The following is a 14,325-nucleotide window of genomic DNA, read 5'->3' as shown; positions in this document are numbered from 1 at the left end:
GTCTTGAAATAAGCTCTCTTCCCAGTGATTGGCAGGAGAGATGAATGGCTTTGACATAGAAAGCTGAGAAGAGTATTTCTGAATTGGTTTCACCTTTATTTCAGAGAAACCAGAAAAGTGGTAATTCTATAATTTCTTAAAAGTTATCAAGATCTAGAGAAGAATGCTGCTATTTGAATTTGGAAGAGAATCCAACTGAGTGCTTTGCATCAGTAAACTTCAGAGAGCTCTATTAATTCGTCATGCTCGACAGGAAGAAAAGCAAATTGAAGGAAGTGTGTGTGTAGTGCTCTTAGCCCAGTTTTGGATTTAGCTGAACTTTACTCTTCAGTTCACTGGCTTGCGTGACATTAAGAAGACAAGAAAGGTCAGTCAAATGGCAACTTCAAAAAGGTTCTTAAATTCCAAGGGTGGCTCTTGACTGTGGCCAGGCTGGTGAATCCATAGTTAACTGCCACAGTATGCCAGTAGACAAGCACTCTACTCTAGATGTAAATTGTGTTATTTTGATTTTCAAATAACTTGCAGTGATATAGCAAAATTCCCAAGTTCCCACCAAAATAAAACAAAATTGATTTAGTGAATTTGTTACTTAAAGTTTTTAACAGGTTCTAAAAGAGGGAGGCTTTGATTTGTGGAAAGCTGTTTATGGTGCTATTTAAGATTTGACCTCTCCCTTGATACGATTAAAAGTGGCAATATAATTAATACTTCTTCCTGACACTAGGGCTAGCAGGTCAGTTGTTGCCAAAGAAGGAAAGATGTTATTTCTAGGAGCCAAATAGGAGCTCTACTTTTTGAAGTTCTGCTTGTACCAAATGGGATTTCAGTTTGGTAGATAAGGGAGCTGTAAGCAAAATCTCAAAAGTGCAGAAATAAAGGGTTCTTTGAACTACTTAAAATTGACCTACAAGTTTCTTTAATCTCTGTGGACTTCCTGCATAAACCTGTAGCCAGTTTGGCATACATTTATTCACTGTACCCACTCTTCACATGTAGAGTGCTGAAAATTGGAGTAAGGCTGGCAAGCTTCCAGAGTTAGCAAACCATTGTAGAAACACCTTCACTCTTTGAAGACCAAACAATAAAGAATTAAGGAGTGTTGCTAAAATGTCCACAGATGGAAATTAGCCCTGATCATTTATAGATAGCTGCTATTAGAATAGTGGCATAAATTAGAAGTACGAATTAAATACTGTTCAGGTGATTCAATCAAAGACATCAAGGCCAACTAGGTCAAGAAAGAAAGTGAAAAGGAATAATTCCAGAGATGACTGCTGATTTAACTTGTTTCAATTTAATATACTTCAGTGCCCTGAAAATGCCTCCAATTGATGAATGCAATAGTAATGACTACTGAATCCATCAAAAATAAATATGTTCATTGTGGGTGACTTTTGAATTTAGAACAACCAGAAGAGAAAATTAAGCCATTGGGCTAATTCGAGGCACCTCACCATTGCAGTAGATAGCACTCTCATTTCTTGGGTAAGACATGCCTGTGTGCATGGAGTAAGAGGAAGCTGAGTGGATGGGCAACACCTACAGAGGTCACAAAACCCATCATGTAGCAGAGAGTGTTCTGTGTGTTCCAAAGAGATATTTATACATCAATTCACTTTCCAGGCTAGACATATTTTGCAAGTGTGGATGTGCTTGACCGCTCAGAGCAACTCTTCTGTTCATCAGTACAAGCTGATTGTTTCTAGGTACTGCTCCATGAGCATTACATTTGTTCTCCCAAGACAAAAATCCAAGTTACTCCTTGGAAGTATTTTTTTGGATTCTGTTGACCAGCATTTTCCTCTGCATTGTAACAATTCAAGCAGCTAAATGCTTGAATGCTTGCTGTGTGAATACTGGGCTTAATTTTTTGTTGTGCAGTAGATTTATAAGTTTTAATGCCTGTGAACACCTGTGAATAGACCCAACTGTGGATGCAAAACACATCTTAAAGCTGATATCCCAGAATTCCCGATTATGAATCAATAGCAGTTTTACTGCTGACTTCAACCGGGGTATAAATACATATATAATGATTATAACAGCATTGCAATAGCCTGTCTAATAAAAATTATAAAAAGAAAACTAGATGTAGGATAGGATATTTCATTTGGAAAGGATGTACAAAGATCACTTTGTCCAACTGCCTGGTGGCTTCAGGGCTGACTGAGAGCTAAACATGTGGTTAAGGGCACTGTCCAAATGACTGAAATACTGACAGGCTTGGGGCATCAGCCACCTTTCTGTGACTGAAGTGCAATATGGAATCCAAAAGAGCCCCTTATAGTAGCTAACTGCTCCAAAGAGTTGCACCTTAATCACCTTGCTGTAGCTGGTGTTTATTACATGGTTACTGTTTTTTATTTGCTGTGAAAAATGCATAGGGTAGTTTTGGGCAAGTTTTCTGGGGGAAAACTGGGGGAAAGACTCCTTTTTGTCTATGTAGTTACAATCATCTTAATTTAAGTTATGATGGGCAAGTTCCCATCTTTCTGGTATTCTCTGTTAGAAGGTAATCCCAAGCCTGTCACCATGATGGCAAGGAACAGAGTCTTTGGAGAGGCAGCATCTCATTTGCAGTGAATTCCTGGATGACTTTTCTTAAATTGGCTCTTCCCCAGGAGTAACTTAAATGTGGTTCTCCATTAAATAGTTTACTACTGGGGAAACAAATCTCTATAAAGTACAAGATCTCATTTGCAAAAGGGGTCCTGGGGATGGAAAGTGGATATACACGTGCCATGTGTTGCAGCCTCCATTCTCTGCTTTTCCTGCTGTTAGGAAATAACGTGAAAATTATATAAAATAAGAGCAATATATTCATTCCATGGTTGAAAAAGAGGCTCGGATCTGTCTCCACAGCAGAACCTGGAGTGTAGCCTTCAGCAATAGTTCCTGTAGTCCACAGGAAAAAAAATAAGGGAGTAGTTATTGGGAGGAACAGCACAAACTCTTCCCAGGAGGGATGTCTCAAAGAAAAGCCTTGGCTGGGGTGTATGGGGGCCTCTGGCCATGGTTGTACTACTAAAAGGTAGTACTACTAAAAGAGAAATTTCCAGGACTGATCTTTGGTCATAAGAGCATCTGCATATAGCAGCTTGTGTCCATGATGATTAAAAAAAATAATAATAAAAAATTAAGAAGTCTCTCATGCTCTGAAACAGAGAGGCTGCCTCAAAAATTTCTGGCTGGCTGATGGTGCCTTGAATCATGCCTGTGCCCAGCCTATGACAAGGATTGGTCTAAAAGCAAGAAAAGATATTGCTTTCAGTGTAACATCTCAGAGATCCCTTGGAATTATATAATGAAAGGGCTTTCTTTCCCCTGTATTGGGTTTGTGTGGCCTGTTTTTCGTAGCATAGGAGGGCCACAGAGGTGGCTTCTGTGAGAAGCTTCCACAACGTCTGGCCAATCCATGGTGGCTCCAAAGACACATGTGCTGCTGGCCAAGGCTGGGGCAATGAGAGAGGCTGGTAAAGCCTCTGTGATAATGTAGTTAAGAAGAAATCAAGACAAAGGTTTATTGCACAGTTGGAATTTCGGCCAGAGAAGAGCTGGGTGATAACATGTGATAAGAACAGCTCTGCAGACACCAAGGTCAGTGCAGGAGGGGCAGGAGGTGCTCCAGGCACCAGAGCTGAGATTCCCCTGCAGCCCATGGTGAGACCATGGTGAGGCAGCTGTGCCCCTGCAGCCCATGGAGAACCACAGGGATGCAGAGATCCACCTGCAGCCCATGGAGGAGGCCATGCTGGAGCAGGTGATGGCTGAGAAGAGGCTGTGACCCTGTGGGAAATCCCTGGATAGAGGGCAGAGAAGTTAATGAACTGTCCCCTGTGGGAGGGACCCCACGGTGCAGCAGGGGAAGGACTCCTCTCCTGAGCAGCAGGGGCAGCCACAGGTGATGAACTGACCAAAACCTCCATTCCCTGTTCTCCTTGCATCACTGGGGTAAGAGGTAGAGCTGGAAGGAGAGAGGTGTGGGGGGAAGGTGTTTTTAAGGTCTTCTTTTACTTCTCATTATCCTGCTTTGATTTTGTTGGTAATAAATTCACTTTACATCTCTAAGTTGAGCCTGTTTTGCCTGTAATGGTATTTGGAGAGTGATCTCTCTCCCAGGTCTTGTCTCAATTCATGAACTCTCAATTAAATTTTCTCTCCTCTGTCCGGCTGCAGAGGGGAGTGAATGGTGTGCCTGGTGTTCCTTGGGTGCCTGGCAGTGGGCCAGTGCCAACCCACATGCCCTAATTTAGGGAGAGAATAAACTAAATCCTTGAGTCCAAACCATGAGTGATAGATGCTCTAAGGAAACAATGCTGCTTTCATACATCCAACATTTCTTCACTTGAAATGACAGTTTTGGGAATGTCTTTTGGGAAATATGCTCCAAAACCCTCCCATGCACAATAAATTACCATGAAAATAACAGCCATCTTACTAATGACAAATGAGCACTGGCCCTTAGTACTTATGGGCTTCTTTGAAAAATCAGAAAATGTTTTAAACACTATTACAAAGTCCATTAATGTAATGTTTGTTGGAACAGATCTTGGTATCATCTCTAGTTTTAGTTTTACTATCCAACAGAATTTTAAAAAGTCTCAGAAATAATTTGCTATATTTGGTTCAGTTTGAGTTAATTTTTTTTTACTTTTGAGTAAAAGTTTTTTGTTTAATTTTAAATAAATTTATTTTACTCAATGCTCAGTCTCTTGTGTAGTCTGGGTTTGGCTGAAGTCTTTTTTGAGAGTTTAAAAGACCTCAGAGACACATCTAAGAGCTTCAACATAAGTACAAAGTGGTGGGGAAAAAATTGGGGGATCTTTAAATGTGGTTTGGTTCTCTTCTGTACTATAGTGTATGTAGTAAGTTAGTGGTACATGCTTTTATTAGCATACTATTAGCATTAAAATTTAATAACATATATGGAATGTCTGGATTATTATATATAAATGCAGAAGACAAAACTCCTTTTCAGGTAAAATACATAACTTCAAAATATGCCTATTTCTCCTACATATTTTTCATTTTTTTCTGCTATCTCTTTTATCATAAACATAAAAACTATTTACAGTCCCCAAAGGAAGACATAAAATTTAAAACTGCAGGTACCACTCCTAGGTTCTTTGAATTCTCTAAAAACCAGTTATTTCGATTTTCTAAGTAGAATCACAGTTATTATTTTCAATACATGATCTTTATTTATTTTTTGAGAGGATAGCTTGGAGAAGACAGCTGAAGTTTCATATACCTTATAAAACCAGCATTTTATCATGTTGATTATTGTCTTCTGTAAACAATGGTTTCCATTAGTGTCTTGTACAATTACATCTGTTTGATTATTAATGCATTAATAAAAAAGATTTTTTTACCCTATTTCTATTTCATTCTTCATTCTGGCTGGGAAGGAGATTTCTTTCTAAAAAGACAAAGAGTCTAGTTTCCTGAATCTAATTGTATTTTCAGTTTACTTTAAGCAGAGATTTTGGTTGATCTAAAGTAAAAAATGTTGGTTTTTGCTATAAGGCAAGTGAAGAGAAGCTGTGCTTTCCCATTTTCCCCTGTTTTTATTACCTAATTGTTATTCCTTATTACAAAGCGTCTGCCCTTATGTTGTTTATTTATTTTGCAGCAGGTTCCTTTTGCTTCACACTTGTTGCAACTGGTAGTAAACCCTTAATGCCACAGTGACCAATGGTAAATCACCGTGTCTGACACTGGGAGACAAAAGAAGCAGGAGGGATTTGTGAAAAATGCCTGCAAGAAGCAAAGCACAGCGTGGAAGGAGATGATTCACGTCTCTGCAGTGAATCTTCAGTAAAAGGTAGCAGAGCAGAACCAAAGACCATTTTCACTCATCTTGAATTCATTTCACCTGATCTCTAAAGTATTTCCCTGCTACCCACCAGAGCTTTGAACCAGCCTGCATGTCTGAGCACTGCTTTTTTCCTCTCTCTCTTTTTTTTTTTAATTTTTTTTTTTTATTTCCCGAAAAAGTGATTGCAAAAAGAGCAACAGAGGGAGAAGCTACAAGCAAGGAATGCAGAAAAGAAACCAATTTGGACGTTGGTCTGTCCAGCCCTTGAAACTTGCACAGATTTTTATGCAATCTGATTTAGAATAAGAAGGTTTGTAAAAACATGTAATTGATCTTGAGTTCTCAAGTTACCTAAATGCTTTTGGAAAAGTTGCTGGAAATTGATGCATCCATACTTAAACAAATAAATGCTTCCTATTTAACAAAGCCTGCTGGTAAATTTTTATCTATTTTTATTTCTATTTTAGATGTTTAGTTGAAAAATTAACTTTTTTTCTCTCTTTTGCAAGTATTGTAATGCCTGTTTGATTTAGTAATTTAGGGCTATCTTATTCCTGTACAAGTCTATATAAGTCTTCCGGTTACTTTTAATTAAGCAGAATCAAACCTGTTGCCCTTCCTCCCGAAAAAAAATAGCAACATGCTTATATGAGTCACAGACTCAAAGTAAGTAAATTTAAGCCTGCACAGATAAAATGATACTGAGTTGAAGGTGACCTCATGTATTGTTGTGTTCCTTCCTAGCACAGACAACTATAACCATCATACAAGGTGATTTTCAGTGGGTTTAAACCAGTGATAGGGCTAGCCCTGTCAGTATGACTGAAAAGACACTGTATTTTCCTGCCTTCCTGGCTTTTCTGGCATTCCAGTGATTTCTGCAGGACAAAATACTTGGGATGCAAGTCTGAGTGCTCTCTGATTAACTTCAGCTGAAGTTTACCAAGATTACCTGTTAAATTCTTTGGGGAGGTGCCTGTATTTTTCCTAGCTGCAGAAGCTCTGTGCTTGTTTCCTCTTCTGTCCACAGCTGAGACTTTCAATAGCCATCCCCCCAGTTCCTTCTTATCTTGTAAGAACTGTTGGCTGTTTCTCACTTTTATGACTGAATTTTGAATACTTCTAAAAAAAAAAATATCTTTTTCTAAAAGTTTTGGCCATGTGGAAATGATGACATTGTTACTTGTGTGGTACTACACTGTTATAAGATTAATTCTAAGTATACTGTTGAAAGTTTAAGAGTGAGCTGCTAAGGCCTGTGGACCAGAATCTGTGCTAAAGAAGCAGTCATTTCCTACCCAGAAAGTGTTAGACAATGAGGGTTGGAAATCATAATGCCATAGGAAAGTAAAGAATGGCCCTTTTCTTCTTGCTCAATCAGAACAGAATCTTTTTATGCTAAGTGGTCTGCTTTGCAAACATATGCAAGAGCCCCTGTGCTTGCATCTTAAAAAAATAAGCCTACAAATATATTATGGTCATTGATGCTGTATGTTGTAAGGTTTTTTCACTATAGAGGTGCTTTTGATTTGCCTGGGTTATAAAAATATAGCATCAACCTTTTTATATTTCTGCTATCTGTGATGTTCCAGTCCCTAATACCTAGAGGTGGGTCTCCCTGCATGTCAGGATAATAGCAGAGAATACAGAGTTCTCTCCCTGCCCTGTCTCAGAACTGCAGCTACAGCTCAAGGTGGCAGACAAAGGGAAAAGAGAGAGAAAACATGTGCATGTGTTTGTGCAGGCGTAGGCAGTGTTAACAGAAGGGAATTAGCTGGCTCAGAGCTTTGATTATTGACTACAGAGAGTTTCAGCTCTGGTCTCTTGTGTGAATCAGTCAGATCCACGATATCCAAAAGTGGTTATCGGCTGATGATTGTTTGATTGCCTGTGCAGTAATTAGTTTGAACTGGGCTCCCCCAGTGAGGCTCACCTGGTGTCTGTGCACCCTTCCCAGGTACTCTGGGGCCAGATGAGGAGGTGATGCCTCCAGGCAGCCCCAGCTCCCTGGAACCCTCTCTTTGCTGACAAAAGGGCTGCCTCTGCCACAGCACTGCTGATGGCTTGCTCTTGTAATTGCATCCAAACCCATCTCAGTAAAAATGAGCCAAATAACCCTGAGAGCTGAAATAATCAGTATTGGCTAACCTGGTTGGTTCTGCAGGGATGGTGGGGAGACGGCCACACAAACCCTTCTGCCAGCAGGCTGCAGGAGCTGGTGGGCTGTTAGCAGTGGGACTGGCAGATGGGGCTGGGGCAAGCAACCTGTGCAGCTGACACAGCTTCGTCTGCAATGGGATTGAAGGAGATCTAAAAATACTAATCTGTTTTCTTCACTCTTGTGAAGAAACCCATTTCCAGGGAATAAATGAAAGTAGGAAATCACCCACTCGGCCTTACTTGCCATCCTTTAGTTTTCCTGTTATAGACACCAGTCAGGTAAATCTAAACCTTGGTCACATTATAAGAACAGCCAAACAACCATTGTTTTCTTTTAAATAAGAAGCTAGTTCTTAAATGATGAGAAAGTTTGCAATTCTTTGATCTAAAACAATGTAAAGGTGCTCAGTGCAGCAAGTATAAACACTTGTCCTAACTTGCCTGATAAGCACTGCTGTGCTTATCCAACCACTCCTGTGGCCATTCCTTACACCTGGTCAAGTGAGAGTTTTGTTTCAGTTTATTCCACTTCTGCAGCCAGGCTGCCTGACCTGTGTACAAAAGGACTTCCAGCAATTTTGACAAGCATTGAATTCACTGTTAAAAATTTTAAAAGAGAAGTAGAGATTTTCTTTTGATGCTAACATTTATTGGGTTGTAATTTTGCATTACTGATGTAGTATAAATCATTTACTGTACTAATGGGATGGGAAATTTCTGTGGGAGGGAGCAGCAGCAGGTATCCTAGAGACACGTGTGAGGTGTGGCCCTGAAGTTTGCATTTCTGGAGCCACTTCTCTCCATGAGCTCTAAGTAATAACCCTGTGATGGAAGTTGTCACCCTTTGGCCTCTGTACCACTAACCCTCAAATAATGACCAAAAATGTAAAGTCTTTCAAGCTAAAAGTTTTGCATCCATCAAGTTATTAATACATAGAAGAGAAGCTCTGTTATTCAGTCATGTTAAAAAACAGTTGAAAGCTTCTAAACTGGAGCATGTTTGCCATTATGTAAGAATATACTTTTAAAGAACATATTCTTATTTTAATTAAATCCTCAATGTAATCTTCATTGTTTCCTGTCTCATTATTTGACATGCAACATATGTTAACTCCTCTGAAACCAACCCACTGTCACAGTTTGTGTGTGTTTTACACATATCTCCCTCAGCTGTATCACCTGACAACAAGCTGGTCACCTCTAATGATCTGTTTAGTCATCTGCTTCCCATTATTTCAAATCTAAGTTCTTTTTCTGACAGTAGCTGGAAATGTTTCCTCCTGAGTGTGTCTGCTCCATGGCCCAGCGGGGAGGTGCAGCATGAGGGGAGCTTCTGAGGGTTGCACCTTGGTGCTGCCTGCACTTCTGGAAGGAGCATCAAACCAGAGCAGTGCTGGTTGAGCTAACGAGAGCTCTGAAGGGTGATGTGCCTTGGCTGGGTCAGACATCCCAGACAGATGAAAGGTGAACCAGGGTATTTCCTCTCAACGCTTTACTGGGCACTTGGAGCTATTTATACACAACATGGAGTGACAGGTTTGCTGATTGTTTTAATTTAAACTCTGGTCCTCTCAAAGCATTGCTTGGTACCAGCCACACAACTCCACCCCACCTGGTCCAACTAGTTTATAGTTTAAATAAAGACATGGCCAGATGCAGCCATTCTTGCTGCAGCAAGGTTGGCCCAAGCAGTTCCTATCCATCCCACTCTATGCTGCTCATTTCTTCTCATGGTTCCAAAGGGCAGCTTTATGGTTCTGCAGGCTTAAAAGAGGTATTGTGGACAGAAATTGGGAAAGGAGGGAAATTAATTACAGCTGGACTGACAATTCCGTCACAATGCTCATTGCCCAAAATCTGGAGATGTTGCTGTGGTGGTGTCCTTTCTGAAGAAATGTTGTAGGACAATACCATCTGTCCAGGATCTGTAAAGTTCTTTATTGATTTACTGAAGTCAGTATTATTAAAGTTTTATTTTCAAGAATTTATTTAAAGTTATATCTACTTGTGAGTGTTCACAATGCTGTATGCTTATTTCTTTTTTATGTTTACTATGTCTAGACAAAATCATGGATCAACACTTACCAGAGCTGATGTATTATGTGGTATTATTTTAGCACAAATGCTTACCGTTCAGCACCTGTATAAGATCAGCCATGACAGCTGATGGTTTAAAATTTATGATGCTTCATGTTGACAATATGATTTCAGCTCCAGAACATACAAACTCTATTTCAGTCTTCTTATCTTTGCACATATAATTTTAAGCAAGAGAGAACAACTCTGGGCTATTCTGACAATTTTATATCTTATTGCATCATATAATGTGGATTATATACAACAGAGATGGCTGAAAAGTGCAGTTTCCCTGCAGATTCTGCCCTGACAGATTTGCAGTCTGCTGAACCCTGCAGAGAATCGAGGATGTGCATTGCAATGCCTCATCTCCTGCAGGATACTGTGAGCTTTCAAGTTGTTTTCACTGTGTAATTCCTACAGTTTTTAAAGTCAGGTAAGACCAGTAGGCAACAAAGTGAGAGATACAAAAAATGCAATTTATGAGCAGTGTTTTCACATTTAGGATAATAACACATTGTAAATCAGATCGTTGTCCAGTTTGCTAATACATGGCACATTGTGCTGTGATGTAAAGCTGGAGCAGAGCACTTACCACACGTGGAGTACTATTACTTAATTGAATGCATATCACGTGCCACAAAAGCAGACATAATATATATAAGGACAGAAGTGGAATAGGATGATGTGATGAAGAAAGGCACGATACTTTTTGCTTTGACACCAGATGATGAAGTGACTGCAATCCATATATCTCAACTCTCCTAATTCACGTATTTCATGCCAGCAATGGTATTTATTAATTTATCTCCAACATTAAAGTATTAATATTATAATTTGTGAATAATATAGTCATATGCAGAATTGTATATTCAGTGGTGAATTTACCCCAACACTGCAGTAAAGAAACCATAGCTTCAGGATTTAAAACCAAAATTGGTAATGAAGTGAAGAAATTGTTAGTGTGTTGGTGTCAGATTTGGCAGGGCAAAGCTGAGCAGTTTTGTAAATTTAATCTCTCCTCCATAAAGATTACCTAAGATAACTATTAGTAATTTCATATTTACTTTTTAATGAGCTTGGATTTAAGCAAATAAATTTTCATCTTTGTGTTTATCCTTGTGAAAGTATAAACTGATGTATTATGCAAATAGCATCATCTCTGGTAAACCCATCAGCTTCCTTCATTCACGCTGACTTGTCTGTGTGTTCCCATGTTGACTCCTTCATTTTGAATATCCCTCTAATCCTTTATTGATTGATTTATAGCTGTCTCATCAAGAAAATACTTCCTTTCCGCTTCCTTTCTGTTGACTACAAGATGTTGGTAAAAAGCAGCCTCTTCCCAAACAGCTTTGGACTCGCTGCACTTGGGTTCACAGCTGGCTCAAGGATTTGCTCTTGTGTGCAAGAGCACACTGTGCTCACAGGTACTGTGAGAGAAAATCAGGTTTAAAATAGCCTCAGGCAAACCATCCCTGTTATCTGGAGTGAGCATGCCAAGCAAATTTCCATGTGATGTAAAGAAACAAGTATAGTAAACAGGTGATAGTGATTCTGATGACTACAGAATGTGCACAGAAAACAAGTATGTCTGAACTGGGTGAGTAGAAGGAGGAGCATTTCAGACCCCTTTGAATTTGAGGGGAGGGATTGCTGTAAGCCATTAGCTCATTAAATTAGTCAGTATTTAACCCCAGCCCCACATAGCCACTCAGTCACTTGTCCAGTGGGATGGAGGGAGAGAATCATAAAGTAAAAGTGAGAAAACTCATGGGTTGAGCTAAAGAAAGCTCAATAGGTAAAGCAAAAGACACTCACAAGCAAAGCAAGACAAGGAAATTAATTTACCATTTCCTCTGGGCAGGTGTTCAACCACCCCAGGAAAGTAGCATAATGGAGACTTGAGCAGACAAATGGCATCAATCCAAATATTCCCCCCTCACCTTCCTCCTACTTCCCCCACCTTTATATCCTGAGCATGAAATTGTATGGTGTGGGATATTCCTTGGGTCATTTGGGCTCAGCTGTCCTGGCTGGGTTCCCTCCCACTCCTTGTGCACCCCCAGCCTCCTCGCTGGTGTGGTGGAGTGAGGAGCAGAAAGGTCTTGACTCTCTGTGAGCACTGCTCAGCAATAGCTAAAAAATCTCTATTATCAATGCTGTTTTGGTCACAAATACAAAACACAGCCCATTAATAGCTACTATGAAGAAAATTAACTCTCTCTCAACCAAAACCAGCTTGACTTACCAGCTGGCTGTCTTTTCATATTGCTTCCTTAAATCCAGGCAATACCTTTTCATTCATGTACCTCATTGTAAACTCTCTAACACAGTTGTAGGAAGTGGGACAAATAGTGCAGCAGTATTAAGACAGTATAAATAGTAGTGTTTGCACCATTCTTTCTTTAGAAGCATGCACTGATTTGCCCATATGATTTTTTTCTTGTTTGAATAAGATAATATTATAAAAATAATACTAAAACTGCAAAAATTAGGGCTTCTGACTTAAATGCTCCTTACTCCAGAAGCTTCTGGAAAGCAGATGCAACTGTCCATTAACCATACACACAACAGAAAGGGCTGGGTCTAAATTATTGATGTGGTGTGCTCAGTGGGAGGCAGAGAAGCAAGCACAGACAGCAATTGCTGCTGTGGGATGGTACTGAGCTTGTCACTGTCCCTGGTGTGAAGAAATGCTGCATGGAGGAGTTTTAGAAGAGCCTGTGGATGAGAGCTGAGGACCCTGTATTTGTTGTGAATGTTTCTAATTCCTCTGATAATGGATTGTTATGTATAGTGCAAGGAAGAGAGAGCAACTCTCACCTCTCCTTCCAATGAATAGCAAGTCACCTTGTTCTGTGATGTACAAGGCAAAGTAATTGCATCTCAAATGCATGGTGCATTTTTGTTTAGAAGGTTAGTGCAAAATTGATTTATGAAACAATTTTCCCTGTTTCATGTCAGAGAGCCCATTTTCTACTGAATAATTAGATATGGGTTTTTCCTGTATGGTGACATACACTTTTGTGAAGCAAGGTATAGTTGCTGCTTTTCATTAAATAAATCTCAGAGGAAATTTTGTCTAGTTGTTCATGAGAATTTTTTTCCTGTTACATCATTTCATAGATTGATTCTAGTTGATTTTGGAAGAGTAATTTTTTGAATTGTGTTTACCTGTGCTCACCATGACACGCAGTAAACAATTATCTTGTGCTACTCTCGAGGTTGCTTTTCATCTCAAAATCTTAATCCTAGATCAACATATATGAGAATATCTGTACCGTATAATTGCACTTGACATGGAAAAGAATTGTCTTGCTGGTCCTCAAACTATCTCCTGAGCTTGCAGCTTGGTAGTGAGCACTTCAGGGAAAAAATATTCTCCTGACCTGGTGTCTTTATTTTATCACAATCACGTATCAGAGGCTGCCACAGTTTATGCATACCGACTGAAGACTTTTTCATCCTTTAAGGTAGATTTTTAGGTAATTTTCAAACTTTGGTACCTAAGGTTACATATACAAATTATTGCTTGTTTTTTATGGGTATCCATTTTAATAATGTAAATACTGACTTGAATTCAGATGCCCAGTATATTTAATCTCCTAAATGTGAAATAGTGCCCTGCCTTTTATTAGATATTGAATGGAACTAATTTTTTTAGGAAATTGTAGGGTTTCCAATGAGTTTCCTTACAATGTAATTCAAATCTCATCAAGTTTAAACAAGGAAAGTTGAACATTAAATGAGCTATTTACTTTTTATAGCCTTATATTTAATCTGGGAATACAGCAAAACTTACAAAATATATTTATTATGTTACTGTCATATTAATACCAATTTTTTTTAAAATAGTATTTTTATAAATTTGTTAGATCAAGTGATTTTAAACCTACTATAAAAGAAAGAAATCATCATTCATTAAATAAGCTGATGCTGGTACTCCAATTTTAAGAAACTGTAGTGATTCTATAAATCAAAGATCATTGTTTGAAAGATGTTTCCTTTTAATTTGTAGACATTTTCACTATACTCCATTTTGGATCTAATTTCTGAATCTGGCTTTCATGTCAGTGGAAGTAATCTTGAAGTACTTTAACACAAATGAAACCTGTTTTATGTGTGATGATTTGTTTATTGTTTGTTGAGACATACCTTTAACACTTCAAGATTTTTTTTTTGTAAGCTTAATATTAAGATTCTTTGGAAGAGAGGAAGAGGAGAAATGGATTTTGTTCCAGAATATTTTGAGTAGTAGCACCATG

At 38.9% G+C, this 14,325-nt stretch overlaps 1 long non-coding RNA gene across 1 annotated transcript in view; it reads left to right on the top strand.

Annotated features, from left to right (window-relative positions):
- The window catches only part of LOC148224496 (uncharacterized), a 47,260-nt gene extending 38,210 nt beyond the window's left edge, over nucleotides 1–9,050 (top strand). The window contains exon 2 of the long non-coding RNA XR_015802722.1: nucleotides 5,636–9,050. This is a non-coding gene — a long non-coding RNA (uncharacterized LOC148224496). The remainder of the gene's footprint in view (nucleotides 1–5,635) is intronic.
- The last annotated feature ends 5,275 nt before the right edge of the window (nucleotides 9,051–14,325 follow it).

The sequence above is a fragment of the Sturnus vulgaris genome, chromosome 3 (genome assembly GCF_052056855.1).
Source record: "Sturnus vulgaris isolate bStuVul1 chromosome 3, bStuVul1.hap1, whole genome shotgun sequence".
Classification (NCBI taxonomy): Eukaryota; Metazoa; Chordata; class Aves; order Passeriformes; family Sturnidae; genus Sturnus; species Sturnus vulgaris.
Note: the sequence above shows the minus strand (reverse complement) of the source record. Positions and strands in the feature narration are given on the sequence as shown.